The following is a 23,793-nucleotide window of genomic DNA, read 5'->3' on the forward strand; positions in this document are numbered from 1 at the left end:
AACGTTTTTTGCAGACTCAGATGATAAATACTTTAAACTTTGCGGTCTGTTGCAACTACTCAGCCCTGCCATTGGAGCGGGAAAGCAGCCACCCTGCAAGGAGGTGCAATAAACAAGTGGGCGTGGCTGTGTTTCAATAAAACTTTATTTACAAAACCAAGTGTTGGGCCAGATTTTGCCAATTCCTGAGCTAGATGGTCGAATGTTCCTCTTGCTTGAGAGACCAGATGAGAATGGGCTTTATTGTCAAAAACAAAAAAAAAGCAAATGTATTTCTTATCTGATTCTAGAAGTATGACTGCTTGTGGTAGACATTTGGAAAAAGAACTGTGTAAAGGATAAAAGCAAAACATCCTTATTTCACAGTTATTGGGGGATACTTCCTGCTAGTGGCTCTGTTGTGTCTGAATTTAGTTAACTTTCTCTGTCGTTGGGCATTTAGATTATTTCTAGTTTCCACAAAGGGGGATGAACATTTTGGTGTCGAAGCTTTATCGAACATTTTTTTTTTTTTCCTTCGGGTTTTGCTTTTCCAGAAGTGAAATTTCTGGGTCAAAGTTTCTTGATACCGATTGCCAAATGGCTTTCCGGAAACGTACCAACGGGCACTCCTCCTAGCATTGGCTGAGAGGGAACACCTTGGCTAGCTTTGAGTGTTGTTTGAAAAATCTTTCATAATTTGCTGGAAGGAGGGGCTTGTGTGTTGTCATTGTTTCTATTTGCATTTCTTTGATTGCTATCAGGGTTGAACCTTTTAAAACATGTTTATTTATCATTTGGGTTTTCTCTTCCTGTTCATATCCTTTGTCCATTTATCTTTTAGTACCTTAGTGGTTTTTGAAGTATTAATTTGCATGTCGTTTTCATAGCGAAGACTGTTAACTCTTTGCCAGTTATGTTTTCAGGTGTTTTTGTTCAGTGACGAATATACTCTGGCTGTCAGTTGCCAGAGAAGCTTAAAATGTTTATGGAGTTCAGAGCTGGGTTTTTGCATGCCTCTCATTATTTTATGCATAGAAAGTCCCTTTCTATGCATAAAATGAACGTTTTTTTCCTCCAAATTTTCTATCTTAACTTTAATTATTATCATTAAAAAAATGTTTGTCCTGGGCATTTGGGACCTGTTTGTGTGCATGATTCAAAAGGGTATCCATTTCCCCCCAAATAACTAGTTGGGGTCTCAACCCCAGGTATTGCAGAAATTTACCTGTTCGTCATTGATTTGGGGTCTGTTTCTAGGTATCCATAAATATGTCTGCCTTTCCTTGCACCGGGGCTGTTACTATTCTAATACGTATAGTTTTATAATGTTTTGACATCCAGGAAGTCTAGTTCCACACACACACTCGTTACTTGTTTATTGTTTTATTGACTCTTTTCACACGTTGTGAAATTCCCTGGGAAGACTTAGCAAATGTGAGATGGAGGCGGGAGAAAGTGAGCGGGTGGCTGAAGGGTTGTATCACAAAAGATAAGGGAAGGTAGAAAGGAGGGTCTTCTCACCTGAGCCCAAAGCTATGGGGAAACCACACAGGGGGAGTCATGAGTAGAATCTCTAGACTCAGCAGGGAGGACTCCTTCGAGCTCCAGGGAGTCCTTCCATTCTGTGAATGCTGGAAGGGAGGAAACAGGAGGTGAGAGAGTGGAGACCTCTCTTTTGAGTGGTTGGTTGGTGAAGGAAAAGGGAATCTGGTGGTTTGTAGATATAGGAGGGAACGATGGTTATTATATTGTGGAAAAATCTTGAGAACGTCGGTAGGTCAGGGACACAGAGAAGCCAAGCTATGACCAAGAAGAAGGATCAAAGCTGGGGCAGAGTCTTGGCTCAAGTAGAGGACCACCTGTGGGTTTGGAATTTCGTAGAACAGGGAGACTTCGAGGTGGGGGTGGGGGTCGGGGTGTGGGTGAATAAGTTGGATGGGAGAGACCATCCAGATGAATTTGGAGGTGAGGGGGTGGTGTTCTCTGATGGTGAGGGGAGGAGAGGCTGTGTAGGACCTACCATGTTACAAGGACACACAGCTGCAAGGGGAGCTCCGTTATCTTTGTTTTAGAGACCGGAGAGGTTACTTAACTTGCCTAAGGCCACACAGCTAAGAAAAGATGGCTGGGGTTTGCACCACGTCTGAGACACAAAAATTGTGTGTGTGTGTGTGTGTGTTTGTGTGTGTTGTGTTGTGTGTGTGTGTGCCCCCCTCTCTTTAAAGACGGGTGAGCTACTTCTAGCTGGGGTACCAGGGAGAACAGTGAATAGTCTTTTATCTCAATGCTCTGTTTTCCAAATTCAGGTTCTTGTTTGAAATGCTCCAGGCTTACATATCTTGAGATATAATTTAAGGCATTCCTCTGTGGATTTATTTCTGTACTCATTTTAGTCAAAATATCCAGGATGGTATTATCTGCAAAAATGTCCCTGATGTTTTGAGCAGGTGTTTTTATTTTATTTTTTAAGTTTTTTATCTTGTGCTTTTGAGAGCAGGGCTTGTTTCTCCAGCACTGGGGGTTTCATCACTGGAGAAGGTGTGGCTCTACACGTACGGCTGTGGCGGAGACCTGCCGGATACCTGTTCCTGGCATCTGGCATCGATGTTTGCTCCTGGTTTGTAATCAGTGGTGGTGTCCCCTAGGGGAAGCGTTGTCCTGTCCTGGTCACAGATGTCAAGAAATGATTGTTTTTTGAACCTACACTCTTGTCTATCAAGTACAACTCAGCTCAGGCTTTTTTCCCCTTCAATTTCTTTAATTGTAGTCAAATACACATAACATAAAGTTTACCATCTTAACCATTTGAAATGCACAGCTCAGTGGTATTAAGTACATTCACACTGTTGTGCAACCATCCCCACCATCCATCTCCAGAACTTTCTCATCTTCCCAAACTGAAACTTTGTCCCCATGAAACACTGACTCCCCATCTCCTCCCCCAGACCCTGGCCCCCACCATCCTACTTTCTGTCTCTATGGATTTGACTTCTCTAGGGACCTCGTATAAGTGGAATCATGTAGTATTTGTCCTTTTGTGTCTGGCTTATTTCACTGAATATAATGTTCTCAAGGTTCATCCATATTGTAGCAGGTGTCAGAATTTCCTTCCTTTTTAGGGCTGCATAATATGCCATTGTATGGATGGACCACATTTTGTTTATCCATTCTTCCATCGATGGACACTTGGGTTGTTTCCACCTTTTGGTTATCGTGAATAATGCTGCTGTGAACCTGAGTGTACATTTCTGGCTTTTAAAATGCTTATGTTTCTTGTTGCTGTGGCTTTGGAAGGCTTATCATGGGATTTTTGAATGCTAAACAGACCGAAATGAGCCTTTAGAAGATATTTCCCTGTCTTAGGCAACAGACACAGACCTGTGAAAACTGTCCAGCAAGTCCTCAGTTCCCCTAGAATCCTCTCCAGCACCTCCTTGAGCCTTTTTCTTGCATGATTGCCAGGTTCTGGAAACATCCAAGATCTGGTCAGCATTTGGGATGAAGTTGTTGGGTTGTCCTCTGAACCCAGTTTAAACATTCTCTAAAATGTCCCTTTTTCCACCTGATCCCAAAACAATGCTGCTTTTGGCAGAGAGAGAAAAAGAAGGTTCTCAGTGGTTAAAGTATTTAAAAGGAAGGGCACTGTGGTGTGTGTCTTGAGATGCTTCTTCTCCATCACTCTGTCTACATATTTGGGGTGGAGATGCCAACGGAGGCCAAATGCAAGGAGCCTTGGATGGGCAGAGTGGAGATGGAGTCTTTGTGAGCTGGGTCACAAAATGTGTTTATTGTGAACCTACTATGTGCCAGGCATTGGGGTCCTCAGGGTCACAGGAGGGGCAAGCCCCTGCCTCCTTGGAAGAGGACCTTCTGATGGCAAATATAGACATTGAATATGTGACTGAATGAACTTGTAGGGAGAGTTACAAGAGGGGGATCTGTGGGTGAAAGCATGGGATGAAGCCCTAAACTAGTCTTCAGAAAATATCTCCCCTCCCCCCACATAGGTGTGTCATAAAGACCCGAAGGTCAGCCTCACTGGACCCATTTCCAAGTGGTTACGAGAATTGTTCGGAGTCCTGTTTCGCCGGTCATGGCTCACGAGCTGGACCAAACCAGTGTTTCCCCATCTGAAGAGTGAGGATAATTATGGCACCTGCTTGTCAGGGTTGCAGTTTTGGGGGCTAAATGAAATGATGCACGGGGTACACTTATCCCAGCCCGTGACACTTTGTGAATTTTCTGGAAGCTTCTCCTAGACGCCATGAATCCACCACCCTTTCTGGGCAGACCAGCCACTGGGTAAGTGTCTGCCAAAGCTTGGCTCCATTTCTGACTTTGGTCTTGGGGCAGGCAGAGGAAAGCCCACCGTGTGACCTGCTGATGAGAGCTGAGTGCTTGGACCTATGGCCCCAGAGGAAAGATCGCTCTGCTTACCTGGTGCCTCAGCTTCCAAGGCTCTGGGGACCCCAAGCTCTGGGTTTTTGGTGGTGGGGGGGACCAGAAACCACAGGGCTTGCTTGACCAGCTGCCCCAGCCAAACCCACTGGCATTTTTTTTTTTTCCTGGGAGGCCACCCCAGCTGCTCACTGCCAGTCAGAGGGGTGGGTGAGTCTGGGGCACGATGGGTGCCAGGAAACCGGTCGGTGATGCCACATACGGCAGATGCAGGAGGCAAAGGGAGGCGAGTCTCTCCTTCGTGAGTTTGAGTTTCCATTCATGTTTCAGAGTCTCTGAAAGCTGAGGTGCTCTATTTGTATTAAACACTACCTATTTAAGTGCACGTGCATTCTCTCTTGAAGGGTTTGCTTTTAGGCAGAGGTTTGAGCTTCAGATTGAAACTGTTTTCCTCTTCCTCCATTTTTTTTTTTTTTAACTTTGCCTTTGGTACTGTAATAATCAGAATCTTCTCGACAGTGAATGCTTGTTTTGTGCCAGACACTGGTCTAACTGCTTTGCTTACCATACTGCAGCAAGTTCTCCTAGCAATTCCTCCTTACAGATGAGGTCCTGGAGGCCCCAGGAGGTTAAGCCACTTGCCCAGGGTCACATCGCTAGTAAGTAGTAGAGCTGGGATTTGAACCCAAAACCCAGGTACTCTGACTCAGAATCTGACCTCTTAACCGTTGTGCTTTCCTGGCTCATTGTGGAAATTTGGGGAACTGCAGAGAACAAAGAAAGCTGTGGTGGGGAGATGCCCTAGAATTTGCCCCTGCCAACATTCTGGCTGCTTTTTCCTATAGCCCTTCTCATCCCCTCTTTTTTTTTTTTAATTAACTTTTATTGGAGACTAGTTGATTTACCATGTTGTGTTAGTTTCTGCTGTATAGCAAAGTGAATCAGTTATACATATACGTATATCCACTCTTTTCTAGATTCTATTCCCATAGAGGTCATTACAGAGTACTGAGTGGAGTTCCCTGGGCTATACAGTAGCTCTTATTAGTTATCTTTTTTATATATAGTACTGTGTATATGTTAATCCTAACCTCCCAATTTATCCCTCCCACCCTTACCCCTTGGTAAACATAAGTTTTCTACATTTGTGACTCTATTTCTGTTTTGTAAATAGGTTCATTTGTACCATTTTTTTAGATTCCACATATAAGCAATATCATATAATATATATTTTTAAAATTTATTTATTTATTTTTGGCTGCATTGGGTCTTTGTTGCTGCGCGTGGGCTTTCTCTAGTTGCGGTGAGCGGGGGCTACTCTTCATTGCGGTGCGGGGGCTTCTCATTGTGGTGGCTTCTCTTGTTGCGGAGCACAGGCTCTAGGCACGCGGGCTTCAGTAGTTGCGGCACGTGGGCTCAGTAGTTGTGGCTCGCAGGCTCAGTTGCTCCGTGGCATGTGGGATCTTTCCAGACCAGGGCTCGAACCCATGTCCCCTGCATTGGCAGGCAGATTCTTAACCACTGTGCCACCAGGGAAGCCCAATATCGTATAATATTTGTTCTTCTCTGTCTGACTTCTTTCACTCAGTATGATGATCTCTAGGTCCATCCGTGCCACTGCGAATGGCATTATTTCGTTCTTTTTAATGGCTGAGTAATATTCCATTGTATATATGTACCACATCTTCTTTATCCATTCCTCTGTCGATGGGCATTTAGGTTGCTTCCATGTCCTGGCTATTGTAAATAGTGCTGCAATGAACATTGGGGTACCTGTATCTTTTCGAATTATGGTTTTCTCCAGATATAGGCCCAAGAGTGGGATTGCTGGATCATATGGTAGTTCTATTTTTAGTTTTTTTAAGGAACCTCCATACGGTTCTCCATTCCCACCCACAGTGTAGGAGGGTTCCCTTTTCTCCACACCCTCTCCAGCATTTATTGTTTGTAGACTTTTTGATGATGGCCATTCTGACGGGTGTGAGGTGGTACCTCATTGTAGTTTTGATTTGCATTTCTCTAATGAATTGTGATGTTGAGCATCCTTTCCTGGACCTCTTGGCCATCTGGGTGTCTTCTTTCATCCTGGCTTAAGTTAGCTGCCTCCTCCATCAGACTAAGTTCTCTTGAACACAGGGGCCACGGCATTGATTGTTGTGTCCCCAGGACCTGTCATGTAGATAAACAATGACATCTTTGACCATTTATTACTAGCTAATGCTTATTGAGCACTTACTATGTGCTAAGCCCTGTGCTAAGAATTTGACAAGCTCTGCCTCATAGAATCCTCACCATAGCCTATGAGAAGATGTTATTCTCATTTTACAGAAGGGGACACTCAGGCTTGGATAGTAATTAAGAAACTTACTCTAGGAGACCTTGCTGGGAAATGGTTTGATCTCAGGCTTGTCAGGTCTAAAGCCCTTGACCAGTCAGCAAACTACGACCCACGGGCCAAATTCAGCCCTCCAGCATTTTTGTACGGCCCGTGAACTAAGAATGTTTTTTATACTTTAAAAAGGTTGAGGGGACAGACATAGAAAACAGACTTGTGGTTGCCAAGTGGGAGGGGAGGGGAGGGAGGGAGGGAGGGATTGGGAGTTTGGGATTAGCAGATGAAAACTATTATATATAGAGTGGATAAACAACAAGGTCCTACTGTATAGCACAGGGAACTATATTCAATATCCCGTAATAAACCATAATGGAAAAGGATATGAGCAAGAATGTATATATATGTATAACTGAATCACTTGGCTGTATACCAGAAACTAATACAACATTGTAAATCAACTATACTTCAATAAAATCAATTTTAAAAAATAAAAAGGTTGAAGGGAAAATCTAAAGAATAATATTTTGGGAGAGGTGAAAAGTATATGCAATTAGTGTTTCGGTGTCCCTAAATCACGTTTCGTTGGAATACAGTCATGCTTTATTTTTTATTTATTTATTTATTTTTTTAAACATCTTTATTGAAGTATAATTGCTTCACAATGGTGTGTTAGATTCTGCTTTATAACAAAGTGAATCAACTACACATATACACAGTCATGCTTTATTCATTTACGTCTTGCCCGTGGCTACTGTAGTAACAGAGGTTGTATGGCTCTTTAAAGAAAAAAAACGTGCCAGCGTCTGTTCTTGAATGTGCACCTTGTAAAGATGAGGGGGACTTTCGGGGGTAGAGACTGTTTTCAGTGGAAGTTGGAAATATCCCAGCATCAGGCCAACACAGCCCTTCTCCTCCTTGCTGACATGGAGTGGAGGGGACTGCAAATAATGAAGTGTCATTCTTGCCCCTCAGGACCTCTCAGTGTGTCTGGGGAGATAAAAGGCAGAATTAACCATCTGAGTGAGCCCAGCCAGCAGGAGATGTCAAGGCAAGATAGACCCCCCTCTTTCCACTGAGTCATCAGACTGGTGGTTCTAGACATATTTGGTGCCGGGACACCTGGAAATCATCATGTTCTCTAGATAACACAGCAGAATATTGATAAATTAAATTCCTTTGTGGCTATGCCATTGTAGTCCATGCAGAAAACAGAAAAGTCCAACATATGCATGGGATCTTGAATAATAATAACAATTAGAAAAAAAGACGGTAGATCGTGTAGTACAGTGGGCTGTTTGAGTGTTTCATTCATATTTATTCCTTTTTGTTTTGTCAAAGATCACTTTAAAAGTCTAGGAGAGAATTAAAAGAACTATCCTGAGAAAATTCTGTAGTCTTCGTAACTTCTTTATCACTGAGATGATTGGTATTTTAAATTTATTTTTAATTTCCATTGTTTAATTTTAGTTTTTAATTTTTGGCCACACCGTACGGCTTGCAGGATCTGGGTTCCCCGACCGGGGATCGAACCCGTGCCCTGCAGGGGAAGTGTGGAGTCCTAATCACTAGACCGCCAGGGAATTCCCTGGAATTTAAAAAATTTATTTATTTTATTTATTTATTTTTGGCTGCTTTGGGTCTTCGTTGCTGTGCGTGGGCTTTCTCTAGTTGAGGCGAGCGGGGGCTACTCTTCGTTGCGGTGCACGGGCTTCTCATTGCAGTGGCTTCTGTTGTTGCAGAGCATGGACTCTAGGCGCGTGGGCTCAGTAGTTGTGGCTCGCGGGCTCTAGAGCGCAGGCTCAGTAGTTGTGGCACACGGGCTTAGTTGCTCCGTGGCACGTGGGATCTCCCTGGACCAGGGCTCGAACCCGTGTCCCCTAAATTGGCAGGCGGATTCTTAACCACTGTGCCACCAGGGAAGTCCCTGGAATTTTTAAAATGAACTTTATTTTTGGAGATGATTAGATTTTGTATAGCAGGAAAGAACAAGAGCTCTAGAGACTATGTTTCTGAGCCTCCCCTACCTTCCCCAAGATTGATGATAAGTTGTCATGGGCATCTGTAGAAGGAGAGAGATTGTCTCAGATTGGAGTGGTTGAAGAGATGTGATTTGGTTTGGGTGGCAAATGATGCTTAGAAAGAGGGTAAGGGGGAAGGGTGTTCCAGATGGGTGGAAAGGCAGTGACAAAAGCACAGAGGTCTTGTGGGCAAGAGTAAGGAGTTTGCCTCATGCTGTGAAGAGAGGCTTGTGCCATCGTGTGCTCTGAGTGCCAGAAGTTTACCTGCAGGTGTGATGGAGTGATCACAGAGGTTACATTTGGAGCTATATTCAAGATGTGTTGTTTCCACTGATATTGAGTGGACAGTTGTGCTGAGCCAGGTGTGTTGCTGGGACCCCAAAGTGCTTGCTGAGCCTGGGACAAAGTCAAAGAAATAACTATAAGGAAATAAGCTAGGTAGGCAAATTTATTAGTGAAGGTACAGACTTACAATTCTAACAAGTGCTTGGCTTCCTGGGGGAGTCTTAGGGATACCCATTTGGCTACCTTTTCACTTAGAGAAATAAATCGACCCAATCCTTTGGAAGAAGGTAGGGTGGGGTTAAATACTTAATTATGGAAATGTGGCTGTCTGGTAACTTGGTAACTGGTCTGACGAGTTTTTCTTTTTCTCCCTCCTACTTGATGAAATTCATTGACCAGTTATTTCCCACTGTGACACCAGACCCTTTGTCAGAATTAAAATCTGTTCTTTGTGGCTAAACACCTGAAATGCCCCAGGGAGGTCCTGTGGACCTCAGCTCCTGTCAGGCTGGGAGCCCAAGTACTCTTTGTGGTCAGTACTTCTCTCTCCACACGCCTGTGCCTGATAGAACATTCCCTTTCCCAGTGAAAGAGAACTGATGTGGGTGGTGGGGTTTGAAAATTGTATCCTTTATCTCCTCTCCCCTTCCCCTTCTCCCCTCTCTTTGTCTTGGACTTAGAGTCTTTGCTAGCTCAGGCTAAATGTCTGCTTACACTTAGAGATAAATAATGTCAAGAGTGGGAAACAAACAAACAAAAATAATTGCTTTCCTCTGGGACCCTGTTGTCTGTCATGGGTGGGGCCATCTATGTAGCAGTAGATTGGGCTACTTTCCTCCAATTCCAGGTTTAGGAAGTAGACTGAGATCTCCCAACCCAGACTCAAGTCCCAGGACACAGAGGCACAGGATGAAGTATGGTCATCAAATTGGCTCTGGAGGGGCAGCTGGTAGATAAAGCCCACAGCTGTCAAATGCCTGGAGGGTTTTGGGTAAAGGATCATTTGACTTTTTTATTATACAAGGTTTTTGCTTCTTTTTTGTCCCATCAAGGAGGGTCTTGGGTCTTGAGTGATGGCTGCAGTCTAGGAAGGGAGTTTGATGGACAGGCTATACCTATGGAGTGTTTCCAAGTGCTCGCCTATGGAAGAAACTGTTTTCTTTGGAAGATCTTATAAGGACAGGGTTTCAAGCCCTGGCACGTAGTCACACTGGCACCCAGTGTGTGCAGCGCCAGCATTGTTTATCCACTACTTGCAACGCTTGTCCGCAAGCAAACAGGACTCTGGCACAGGTATCTCATTAGTGGTGACAAGGTTAAGTTTTCATGTGTGCAGAGAAATCGGATATCATAGCAGGAGATATGCAAAGCAGGCTTGACCTGAAGCATTCAAGATTTCTTTTCTTTAAAAACAATCTTTTTCACTGTAGTAAAATACACATAAGATTTACTATTAGTGACATTTAGCACATAAGCCGTGCTGTGCAATCATCACCACTATCTAGTTCCAGAACTTTCCATCACCCCCACAAAGAAACTCTGTGCTTTTAGCAGTCAAACCCATTCCCCCTCCCACCAGCCCCTGGCAACCGTTAATCTACTTTCTGTCTCTGTGGATTTACCTGTTCTGCATGTTTCATATAAGTGGAATCATACAACATGTGGCCTTTTACATCTTGCATCTTTCACTACCTGTGGTTTGGAGCTTTAGCCACATTGTAGCATATACGAGGACTTTATGCCTTTTTCTTGCTGAGTAATACTCCATTGTATGGATATACCATGTCTTGTTTATCCATTTACTGACTGACGGACATTTGAGTTATTTCCGCCTTTTGGCTGTTGTGAATAGGGCTGCTACGAACATTTGTGTACAAGCTTTTGTTTGAATACTTCTTTTCAATTCTCTTGGGGGGATATATCTAGGAGCAGAATTGCCGGGTCATTTGGTAGTACTATGTTTAAGTATGTTCTATGTTCTTGTATAGAGTCAAGGTTTCTTTCTTTTCCTTTCTTCCCTTTTTTTTTTTTTTTTGCTTTTGGTTTTATTTCTTTTAAAAAAACATTTTAGGGACTTCCCTGGTGGTCCAGTGGCTAAGACTCCATGCTCCCAATGCAGGGGGCCCGGGTTCAATCCCTGGTCAGGGAACTAGATCCTGCATGCCACAACTAAGAGTTTGCATGCCGCAACTAAAGGTCCTGCACTTGGCAACCAAGAAAGATCCCACGTGCTGCAACTAAGACCCGGTGCAACCAAACAAACAAATAAATAAATAAACATTTTATTATCAAAGAACACACAGATTCAGAAAACCACACAAACCAAATGGACAGCCTAATGAATTTCTTTAAAGCAAACAACCTTATAACTCGCCTCCCCGAGTTGAGCAATAGTACTTTGCCAGCAATCCTGTCTCCAGAGGCCCTACTACGGTTCCCATCCCAGACATAGCCACCACCCCCCCTCTAAAATGGTCACTGTCCTGTCTTTTCTACTGGTCATTTCTTTCTTTCTGTATAGTTTTATCACTCGGGTGTGACTCTCTAGACAATATAGTTTAGTCTTGACCATTAAAAAAAAACGGATATATCTCTTTGGGCATACCGCAGTGATTCCCTTGGTGATTTTGCCCCCCCCCCCCCCCACCGCCACCAAGGGACATTTGCAATGTCTAGAGATATTTTTGGATGTCGCAAGTTTTGGGGGGTGGGTACTACTGGCATCGAGTGGGTAGAGGCCAGGGATGCCGTTCAAACCCTACAATGCAGAGAAAACCCTTACCACCTAGAATGATCCAGGGCCAAATGTCACCTGGCATCCTGGGGACAGTACTATCCAAACATTTATTAGTGAAGGTACAGACTTACAATTCTAGTGCTGAGGGTGAAAACCCTTGTCTACAGGGTTCCCCTCCGTCCCTTTCTTCTCTTTCCCTTCTTCCTGTTGGAGAACTGGGCGTTCCATCTGGGGCATGTCCCCCACTGTGAATGTTGCTGACTGCTCTATCATGGCACAGTTCGGCATGGTCCTCTGTCCCCTGGACCCAGAACCAGGGTCAGACTCAGGTTCTATTCCTTCAGTGGACTTTATTTGACATCTGCCCCACCCCCACCCCAGCACTATTTGCAACAGACCATTTTGAGAGGTGATCATTTTGGCCACTTCTTCTCTGGAGCATGGCTATGGGTGGTGATGTGCTCTTCAATCATTATTTTTTTCTTTTTCAAAAATCTGCAAATCTTGTTATGCAGTCGAATAGGACTCACTGGCCTCCGTTTTTCAGTTTGTGATAAACAAGGCACAGACTGAACTTTGTAACAAAACTCTGTGTTCTTTACCAAGGCAAGTTTTGCTAAGAAAATTATTTTTATAAGCGAGGGAGGTATGAAGGTTATTTGCAGAGGAATTTTACAAGGGCGAGAAAAAAAAGAAACCCAAGAAGTTGACCTCAGGATTCGTGGTGGTATGGAAGACAGCGTAGTCAGAAGACCTTGAGAGACATGTCAGAAGTAAAACAGTAGGTGAATCTGAGAAAGGAAAGATGTCCCATGTAGGGATGAGTTTGATGGAGAAAAAGTTGGAGAATTGTCTTAAAGAGGCCCATGTGGTTCAGATGAGGGCATAATTCTTCACGGATTTTCACAGTTTTGAAAGGATGTCTTTGTGACCCACAAGCCTGGCGCACTGCCTGACTTGATTTGAGGACTCCTGGCCATTGGGAGGGTTATATTTATGCTATAGTGTCTCCTATTGGGGAATGCAAATAACAGCAGTGGGCATTTGGTAGATGCGGGACCTAAAGTGAAGGATGTGTTGGCATGTTGGCCCCAAGGTCTTGGAAGGAAGGATGAAGGAGGCTAACATAGACCCAGTTCATAAGAGTTACAAATTCAGAATCAAAGAAGTCAGAAAATGACATCAATTCTTTCCCCCTTGATGAAAAGTGCAAATGTTGCCTATACAGAGGTCAACGAATGTCTTAAGTTTTTCCCGACTCCGAGAAGTAGCTCTGGAAAGGGGTCTAGCCAGCCGGGAGTAGACAATGGTAATCCGTTCTTCAGAACCCGCTCTTGCCAGCTGAATAAGTGTAGCATGGCATTGTTTTGTAAGCAGATGGGGTAGGGGGGTCCCTGGACAAAGAGAACCAGGGATGACTTTCTTGACATAAGAGAACCCATTTTGGCCTAAGCCCTTTTGTGATATAAGCCCAGCTGTAATGCTTGCCTTGAATAGGTCTCAGTAATTAATAATTTTTTTTTTTTTTTTTTTGGCCTGGCAGCTTGCGGTATCTCAGTTACCCCCGACCAGGGATTGAACCTGGGCCACAGCAGTGAAAGCCTGGAATCCTAATCACTAGACCACCAGGGAACGCCCAGTAATGAATGATCTTAAGGGAGGGAATGCAGAAACAAGGGAGGAGCCATCAAGAAACAATAGCGCAGCCTTAGGGCAGGGTCCTGGTTCCTCATAATATACATACATATTATGTATATGTATTATATACATAATAATATACCTTTGAGTTCTGCAGGAACTAAAGCCCCCACCCAGCTGGAGGATGGAAGGATGATGTCCTGACTTCAGTCAACTAAAGCTTGGACTCCATCAACCTTTGGCCCAATTCTATCCTGAATTCTCCTCTGCTCAAGTCCCCTCATAAATATGCATGTACCCTTAGCTTAAAACTTCCCCAATTCTGCTGTTTGGGGAGACATTGCTTTGGGAAAGATCCCCGGTGTTCTCCTTACTTGGGGCAAGTAATAATAAATCCTTCCTTCTCCCGATCTTTGGCTTGGTTGTGTCCATTGGTTCAACACCTACCCAAGAGGGGAACCCAGTTTTCAGGTAACAAATTGTCTATTTGTTTTATTTTAGAGGACGTTAGAGTATTTATAGAGGGCTTTGCTAGGCTTGGTCATAACCCTCATGCTCTTTTCCCCTTAAGGTCTTATCATCTTTCAGTTGCCACTTCTCCTGGGTAGGTGAATGGGATTCAGGGAGGATAAGGATGTTGAGGGTCCCACCTTTGATGGTGGTGTGGAACCAACTTGGTGGCATTCTAGAGCTGTGCTGTCCAATAAGGTAGTCCCAATAGCCACAGGTGGCTAAGTTAAAATGAATTAAAATGAAATAAAAATGAAGCATTTCTCCCTTGGTCATACTCACCACATTTGGACAACACAGACGTAGGACATTTCCATCACCACAGAGAATTCTATTGGGTAGCACTGCTCTGAAGCATTTCATTTCATGGTTAAAGATAGCTCGAGAGCCGGACAAACCTGGTTTTGGATCTTGAGTCTATTGTGTGACCTTGGACTTGCTCTTCTCAGCCTCTGTTTCCTCATCTATCATGAGGAAATGGTAAGGGAACCAGCCTCAAAGTTTTTTCCTTACTTTTAGCTGATACCTCTTCTTTTGATAAAAATTAAAAAATCCCATTCCTCTTCTCTACTTTGAGTTTGATTTTTTTTCCCCCTTAAAGATAAGGTATAACAATGAAGTTTTTTTCAACCTTTGTAAGCCCTTGAGAGTCTCTGGAATAGAGGAAGGAGTGTCTTAGGAAAGTTGAACGTAACAAAGAGGCCATTATAGGGACATCTGAGCAAGAAGAGGAACAAGGAAGGGGTAGGTGTGTCGACTGGGGGTGACTGTCATCATGTCTGTGGGTGACCAAGAGTGAGGAATGTGTCAGCTCCTTCTCAGCTTCTCCTCTTTCTCTGGGGAACAGGGAACAGAGTGCTTTCAGTGTAAGCAGAATAGAGTGGGTGTGGGTAGAGAAGAAGTAGACTCAGGATGGGTAAGGGAATGAGGGAGGGAACCTCAGCCTGAGTTTGTCTTCCTGGCTCAGCACAGAGCACCAAATTCAGTGCTGGCTGTCAGCTGGGATGCTTTGTTTTTCCTCCCTGCAGAAAAAACATCAATTTTTTCTCCCTCCCTAGCTTGGGTTTGGATGCTATGATGGTCTCCACGTTCCAAGAGCAGCAAGAGATCAATCCCCAGCACTCAAGTGCTTTTCAAATCTCTTTTTGCATCACGTATGCTAATGTTCCGTTGGTCAAAGCAAGGAACATGGCTAAGACAAGCTTGAAGGAAGAGGGTGGATATAGATGCCACCTGTGGATTGGAGGGGAAGCATTTGTGGCCTCTTTTTTTTGCCATCTACCACAAAATCCCAGGGTGGGAAACAACAATGGGACTCATGAAACATTTTAGCCAGGACTTAGCTTGATCAAATACCCAAGACTGTGTATGGCATAACTGAGAATCTAAAATGATTTTCCCGAGTAGTTATTTAATTTCCTGGATTCCAGTTGTTGAATAATCAATTCCTTTCCTAAAGACTTTTGATGTTTTCTTTATCTTTTATTAAATGCAATAAAAAACCAGGATCTGCTTCAGAGATATCAATTCTATTTCATTCATCTGTGTCTCTTCAGTACCATGCTGGTTTAATTACTATAGATTTAGAACATGTTTTATTGATGGTAGATTCAATTTTTTTTCCTATTACACTTTTTCAAAGTGTTTATTCTTCTTGTTGAATTTAAGAATCTCCAAATCTACCTCCTCCAGTACACATGAAATCCACCGAAATTTTGATTCCAAAATTGCATTAATCTGTAAATCTATAAATTAACTTGAGAAATTGATACCTTAATATTTTTCCTTTCCATGCAGGTATGTGATCAGTGTCTCTGTTTTTTCAAATCTTTTCATATTGTGCTTTTAAAAATATTTATCCCATATATTTCTTGCTGTGATGATTTCTGATTCCTATAACACAGAGTTTTGGTTGTTAGTTGTTGCTACTGTGAATAAGCATATTTATCCTGAATACAGCTCCTTTAGTGAAATTGATTAGTAGGTTTTAAATATTTTTATTCATTGTGTGCAGTTTTATTCTCTACAATTAAAAAAAAAATGTCGTCTAAATGTTGTACCTCTCATTTCATTTTAAATCTTATTCCATTGACCAGGGCTTCAAGACTAATATTAAATATTTAACAATGGTATTATCTGACAATCGTGTTAAATAGATTTTCTAGTATAAAATCATCCCTGCTTTCTTGTGTGGTAAACCCTACTTGGTTGTGATGAATTATGCTTTTAATATAATGTTGAATTTGATTTGCTAGGTTTGCTTTGTTTTGTTTTTATGGATCTTTGCCACCTGTGTTCACGAGAGAAACTGTGTTATGTCTTTGGTCTGTTTTATTTTGCAATCTCTTCATCAGGTTTTTTTATCTGATATCCTAGACGCATAAAATGAACGAGACAAGTTTCCATTTTAAATGTTTTAGAATTATGGCATCAGGACTAACACTTCCTTGAAAAACCGATTATTTGTTAGAGAAATCACATGGTGCAATAAACTTCTGAGGAAGCAATTCTTTAGTAACTTAAAAAATTTGCATACTAGCTTGTTATAGAATTCAGTCTAAATTTTTTTTTAACCTCTGGCGAGATCTTTTTGAGTCAACTTTTGTGATTTGTATTTTATTAGGGATCATTTCAGATTCCTATGTTCAGATTTAATAGCATGTTATTAAATATCTTGTTGGCATATTCTCCTTTACATCTATTTAGATTTGCCAGTTTTGCTGTTTTTTTTTTTTCTTCAGCAAAGCAGATCTTGGATTTATTTATCAATTCTCTTTTCTCACAATTCATTAATTACTGTTATAATCTGAATTCTTTTCATTTTTAGATTAATCTGAGTCATGATTTTGCTTCTTTTTTCCCCTCTGGTGTGAAATGTTTAGATGACTCAGCAAGCACCTGAATCCTTTTTGGAATAAATTGGGGAATGAATGAGTGAAGAATTTAATACCATACTTTTTTTTAAATTTAAATAAGGAGAATTCTATCGTATGGAAAGAGCCAGTACTTTTAATACAATTAAAGCTTTTAAGGCCATGAATTCACCCCTGAACATGGCTTTGGCTGCCTTCACAGATTTTGGCTATATAACATTTTTGTTTTCTGAAGAGTTTGTGAAGTTAATTTTGATTCGTTAGTTTTGATAATCATTATCATGAAAGCTGCTTACTACCTTTTAGTCACTTTATATAAATTATCTCATCCTGTCTTCATAGGCACCCTAAGAATAGTCCTTGTTTTACAGCCTGGCTTAGCTCCAGAAGTGGTAAAGTGACTTGCCCAGGGTCATACAGATAATGGGATGGGGGCAGGGTAGGACCAGAATTTAGTTCATGGTCTTTTTTCTAAACCATGGGCCTTTTTGACTATGCCACACTGCCTCTCCAGTTGAGTGAGTTAGGGTTTTAAAAACAATTAACTGTTCATTTTAATGGGTTGTCTCAATTTCCAGTTGATAGGGTTTAAAAAAAATTTAACTTGTTGTGACCTGTAGAGTTTCTGCATTTTATAATTGCTTGTGGCTTCTTGGTAGCTGAGTGTCTGTTTACCCTGGCTTCTGTAATTGTTGTACAGAAGCTGGAAGAGTCAGTGAACTTAGAATCAAAGCTCAGAATCTACAATGCCACAAGGAAACATTCCCCTGGGACCCACATGCATGTGGAGTGTGAAAATAAAGGCTTAACTTCACTGGCAAAATGTCTCTGCCCTACGAGAGTTAGGAATTGTTTCTGCAGAGTTCTTATTCCATGCTCCCTCTGTTATCCCAGCTGCCTTGCCTCTCAAGACAGCTGGAACTAGTTTTTCCAAACACACTTTCTCTCTCCTTGTCTCATCATGTGCTTATGGTTTTGTGATGCTGGCTTAAAAGAGTGAGGGCTGGGCCAGGGCTGAACCTGACCTGTGGGCTGACCTGCCTGTTTGGCCCTCATTTCTATTTCTGGGTCTTGCTCTCAGCGTGAGGATGCTGAGAGTCAGTGTGACTTGCTGTGACGTAATGCAGTCAAACCTTTCCTTTAAAATGGCTTGTGATTCATCTTTATTTTTATGGGACTGTGTGTCACGTTCGAAATATTACAGTAGGAGTTTTCATTTGAAATCTAATAGAGGTTTTAATCTGCCATCTGGAATCTGTGTTTCTTACACGTTTTTATTGTTCATGACTGAGAGTGGTGTTGCGGAGGGTGGGTTTGGCCATAGGCTTAAGATCCACCCAGAGGATTCGGTCTGTTATCCAAAACCTCATTTTCTCTGTCTTGGCTGCAGCCAGAGACTGAGGGTGGGTTTGCTGATCGTAAAGGAGTCCTCCCTTGTATTTATTTTCTTTTTCTTTTTAAACCAAAACCTTTTATTTTTAATTATATTGAAGTTTAGTTGATTTACAATGTTGTGTTAATTTCTGTTGTATAGCAAAGTGATTCAGTTATGTATACACACACACACACACACACACACACACACATTCTTTTTCATATTCTTTTCCATTATGGTTTATCATGGTATATTGAATATAGTTCCCCGTGCTATACAGTAGGACCTTGTTGTTTATCCATCCTATATATAATAGTTTGCATCTGCTAATCCCAAACTCCCATCCATCCCTTCTCCACCCCACTCCCCCTTGGCAACCACAAGTGTGTTCTCTATGTCTGTGAGTCTGTGAGTCTGCAAAACCTTTAATTTTCATAGCTCCTAAGATATACAACATGCAACGTATTCAGTGTCGATTTTACATCATAAATTTTGTATCATTTAACATAGAATTATAGGCAGGTTTAAAACTTAAAAACTATTAAATATTCAACACAGATGTAGTGAATAAAAGTCACTATTTTCCCCCCACATCTTTCCCCCAAATTAACAAGGTCGGACTTTTAAGTTTGGATCATAGTGGGGAGGGTGTGGGAAGGGTATATCATGGCTTTAACATGCATTTTCTTGATCACTAGCAAATTTGGTCCTCTCTTAATATTTATGTTTATTGACTATTCATGTCGTCTCTTCTATTTTTTCTTTTTTAAATGTAATGTTTTTCGGCAGGGTTTCTCAACCTCAGCACTACTGACGTTTTGACCTGAATAATTCTTTGTCATGGTGGGACCATCTGTGTATTGTAGGATGGTAAACAGCAGCCCCCCACTAGATGCCAGTAGCACCCCACCAAGTGGTGACAATCCAAAATGTCTCCAGACGTCATTGCCAAATGTCCCCCGGTTGAGAACTACTGCCCTCGAGCAAATAACCTTGTTTCTTTCACCCAGTTCAAGAATTTGCCAGTTCCCACTTAATCCCCTCAATGGGCCATGTCCGCCCCAGTCCCTTTCACGTCTCCCAAAGCAACAAGTGTCCTGACTTACAGTAAGCATTGCCTTGCGTTTCTGTATAGTTTTACCACCCAAAGGGCATCCCTACATTCTATGGTTTATTCTTGCCCATTTCAAAACCTTTTATTGTGTCTTTTTTAAAATGCATAATCTTTATTTCATAAGTTATCTATGTTTATTTCAGAAAAATATAGATAAAAGTATCAGGTCACCCTAATATCCTGTGTCCAAGAGCCATGACTTCTTAATTTTGATGCAAGATCTTCCATAATTTTCTCTGCAAACATATATGTGTCAGTTGGAATCCTATTATGCATTAAAGAAAATGAGATGATATGATGCCATATGATACCAATGTTGCCTGTTTTTTATTTTCCCCTCTTACATCTATTAAGGCTCTTTCCATGTAAATATGAATCTATGTCACACTTTTTAAAAATAAATTTATTTATTTATTTTTGGCTGCATTGAGTCTTCGTTGCTGTGTGCGGGCTTTCTCTAGTTGCGGTGAGTGGGGGCTACTCTTCGTTGTGGTACACGGGCGTCTCATTGCCGTGGCTTCTCTTGTTGTGGAGCACGGGCTGTAGGCGCGCAGGCTTCAGTAGTTGTGGCACGTGGGCTCAGTAGTTGTGGCTCACGGACTGTAGAACGCAGGCTCAGTAGTTGTGGCTCACGGGCTTAGTTGCTCCGCGGCATGTGGGATCTTCCCGGACCAGGGCTCAAACCCGTGTTTGAGCCTGCATTGGCAGGCGGGTTCTTAACCACAGCGCCACCAGGGAAGCCCCTATGTCACACTTTTAATTCCTGCGTTGGTGGACATTTTGAGGTTGTTTACAGTTTATCATTGGCATGGGAGAATGCTGTGGCAAAAATTTGTGTACTTACTTTCGTTTACTTTTCTGATTGTTTTCAACTTCTGTTTTTCCGCAGCTTGACTGAGACATAATTTACAAACAATAAAATGCACACATTTGAAGAGTATTGTTCAAAGAGTTTTGACAAAATTGTATACCCGTGTAACTAGCACCCTGTTCAAGAGAGATTCTCCCCATCCCCCCTGGAAGTCCTCTTGTGCTCCCACCCTGGCAGTTGCCCACTTCAGACACACTTGGCTTGTCCTCAGCCATGCCCCTTGTCTGCACTCTTGCTGTACACAGACACCCTTCATCACTCTCGTGGGCCCCCACTCTCCCTCTGCTGCATCGCCTACGTTTCCAAACTCTCTTCCTCAATGTACGACACATCGTGTTGGTCCCTCCACATAGGTCTTCAGAGGCTTTCGTTTTCTTCCGGTTGGAATCAGATCTGGATACAAAAGCTGCCTCATTCTGCAACCCACATTTCCTGGGGGCTTACTCTGTGCCTGATGCTATTCTTAGAGCTTTACAGGCACACCTCGGAGAGACTGTTGGTTGAGTTCCAGACCCCTGCAATGAAGTGAATATCCCAATAAAGCCAGTCACATGGATTTTTTTGGTTTCCCAGTGCATACAAAATTATGTTTGCTCTATACTGTAGTCTCTTAAGCGTGCAATAGCATTATGTCTAAACAAACAAAAAAAATGCACATAATTTTTTTTTTTGGCTCTTCCCCTCGGCTTGCGGGATTTTAGTTCCCCGATCAGGGATTGAACCCGGGCCACTGCAGTGAAAGCGCCGAGTCCTAACCACTGGAACGCCAGGGAATTTCCACAACATACGTAACTTAATTAAAGAATCCTTTATTGCTACAAAATGCTAGCCATCATCTGAGCCTTCAGTGAGTCATAATGTTTTTGCAGTAGCAACATCAAAGATCACTGATCACAGGTCACCATAATAAATATAATGAAAATGACAAAGTTTGAAATATTGCAAGCATTACCAGAATGTAACACAGAGACACGAAGTGAGCCAATGCTGTTGGAAAAATGACACCAATAGACTTGCTTGAGGCAGGGTTGCCACAAACCTTCGATTTGTAAAAAACGCAATAAAGCAAAGTGGAAGAAAGGAAAGAGCAATAAGACAAGGTATGCCTGTATACGTATTGATACGTTTCATCTTCTCAACGACCCCAAATCGATGCTGCTGTTATCCACATTCTACAGACGGGAAAACCGAGCACAGAGAGATTAAGTAGCTTGCTCAGGATCACACAGCCAGTACCTGGAGTCTTCCTTCTTACCTTTATGCTCTCCTGGTTCTAACACTTCTGTAAAATGGGATAGTGATACCTCCATAAACCCATTGTTAAGGTTCTCTGTCCACACATGGCCTCTCCTCAGGTGCACGTTCCTGGAGATAGGTATCCCTTCTTCTTCTCCTCCTCCTCCCCCTCCTCCCCTCCTCCTCCCCTCCTCTTCCTCCTCCCCCTCCTCCCCTCCTCCTCCCCCTCCTCCCCTCCTCCTTCCCCTCCTCCTCCTCCTCCCCCTCCTCCCCTCCTCCTCCTTCCCTCCTCCCCCTCCTCCTCCTTCCCTCCTCCCCCTCCTCCTCCTCCTCCCCTCCTCCTCCTCCCCTCCTCCTCCTCCCCTCCTCCTCCTTCCCTCCTCCCCCTCCTCCTCCTCCTTCCCTCCTCCCCCTCCTCCTCCTCCTCCCCTCCTCCTCCTCCCCTCCTCCTCCTCCCCTCCTCCCCATCCTCCCCTCCTCCTCCCCTCCTCCCCATCCTCCCCTCTTCCTCCTCCCCTCCTCCCCCTCCTCCCCTCCTCCTCCTCCTCCTCCCCCTCTTCCCCTCCTCCTCCTCCTTCTTCTATCTTTCTTCTTCTTCTTCCACTAATCCTATCATGAGCCCCCCACCCTCATGGCCTCATCTAACCCTTATTACCTTCTAAAGGCCCCATCTCCAAATACCATCATGTTGTGGGGTATGGCTTCCACATGTGAATTTGGGGGGCACACAAGCATTCAGCTCATAACATTGCAGGTGACAGTCTCATATGCCAAGGTATCAGGATGAACAATTGAGAGACACGTCTTTATTCCAGCCCTGCCCTGTGTCCAGTCCAAGGCTGAGAGGTAGGGGATACACACGTGGAAGGTGGGTTGACTTTGTCCTCTGGGACCTGTGATTTTGGGGTGCACATAAATCTCACCTTTATTTAGATCTTGGTTTTTTAAAATTTTGGATATTTGTTTTTAAAAGTTAATGTGGAAAAATATTACACATATTTTATGTTTATGGGATGAATTGTGTCCTCCCAGAATTCATATGTTGAAGTCCCAAGCCCCACCCAGGATCTCAAAATATGACCATATTTGGAGATGGGACCTTTGAAGAAGTAATTAAGTTAAAATGAGGTCATTTGGGTTCCAGTATGACTGGTGTCCTTCTAAGAAAAGGAAATTTGGACACAGACCTGCATGTGCACAGAGATAGCCATGTGAAGACAGAGGGAGAAGATGGCCATCTGTAAGCCATGCAGAGGCTGACCCTGCCAACACCTTGATCTTGGACTTCTAGGCTCCAGAATCATAAGAAAACACATTTCTGTTGTTCAAGCCACCCAATCTGTGGTAGTTTGTTATGGCAGCCCTAGCTAACTAATACACACACACACACACACACACACACACACACACACACACACACACTAGTCGGTTTTCATGGATGAGTTTTGACAAAAGTGCACACCATGTAACCACCACCACAATCAAGATACAGAATGTTTCCATCACCCTCAAAAGTTCCTTCATGCTCTTAACAAAAATTTTCTTTATCGAAGTATAGTTCATTTACAATATTGTGTTAGTTTCAGGTGTACAGCAAAGAGATTCAGTTATACGTATACCTATATTCATTCTTTTTCAGATTCTTTTCCACTAGAGGTTATTACAGGATATTGAGTATAGTTCCCTGTGCTATACAGTAGGTCCTTGTTGTTTATCTATTTTATATATAGTAGTGTGTATCTGTTAATCTCAAACTCCTAATTTATCCCTCCCCCCTTCCCCTTTGGTAACCATAAGTTCATTTTCTATGTCGGTGAGTCTGTTTCTGTTTTGTAAATAAGTTCATTTGTATAATTTTTTTTTTAGATTCCACAAATAAGTGATATCATATGGTATTTGTCTTTCTCTGTCTGACTTACTTCACTTAGTATGATAATCTCTACATCCATCCATGTTTCTGCAAATGGCATTATTTCATTGGTAGTATTCCATTGTGTATATACACCACATCTTCTTTATCCATTCATCTGTCAATGGACACTTAGGTTGCTTCCATGTCTTGGCTATTGTAAATAATACTGCTATGAACATTGGGGTGCATGGATCTTTTTGAATTAATTAGTGTTTTCATTTTCTTTGGATAAATACCCAGGAGTGGAACTGGTGGATCATATGGTAACTCTATTTTTAATTTTTAGAGAAACCTCCATACTGTTTTCCACAGTGGCTGCACCAATTGACATTCCTGCCAACAGTTCACGAAGGTTCCCTTGTCTTCACATACTTGCCAACATTTGTTATTTGTGTTCTTTTTTTTTTCATATGTTTAATGATGCATGATTTTTTAATATCTCATTCAAAATCCGAATTTCTTTAAGAAGCTGCCATTTTGTTTTTTCCTGTTTATTATTATTATTGTTT

The 23,793-nt window shown here is 42.5% G+C and overlaps 1 protein-coding gene across 3 annotated transcripts in view; it reads left to right on the plus strand.

Annotated features, from left to right (window-relative positions):
* INSR (insulin receptor) overlaps window positions 1–23,793 on the plus strand; it is a 134,970-nt gene that overhangs the window by 18,948 nt on the left and 92,229 nt on the right. The window lies entirely within an intron of this gene.

Source organism: Balaenoptera borealis, assembly GCF_965194805.1.
Source record: "Balaenoptera borealis genome assembly, chromosome: 2".
NCBI classification, from domain to species: domain Eukaryota; kingdom Metazoa; phylum Chordata; class Mammalia; order Artiodactyla; family Balaenopteridae; genus Balaenoptera; species Balaenoptera borealis.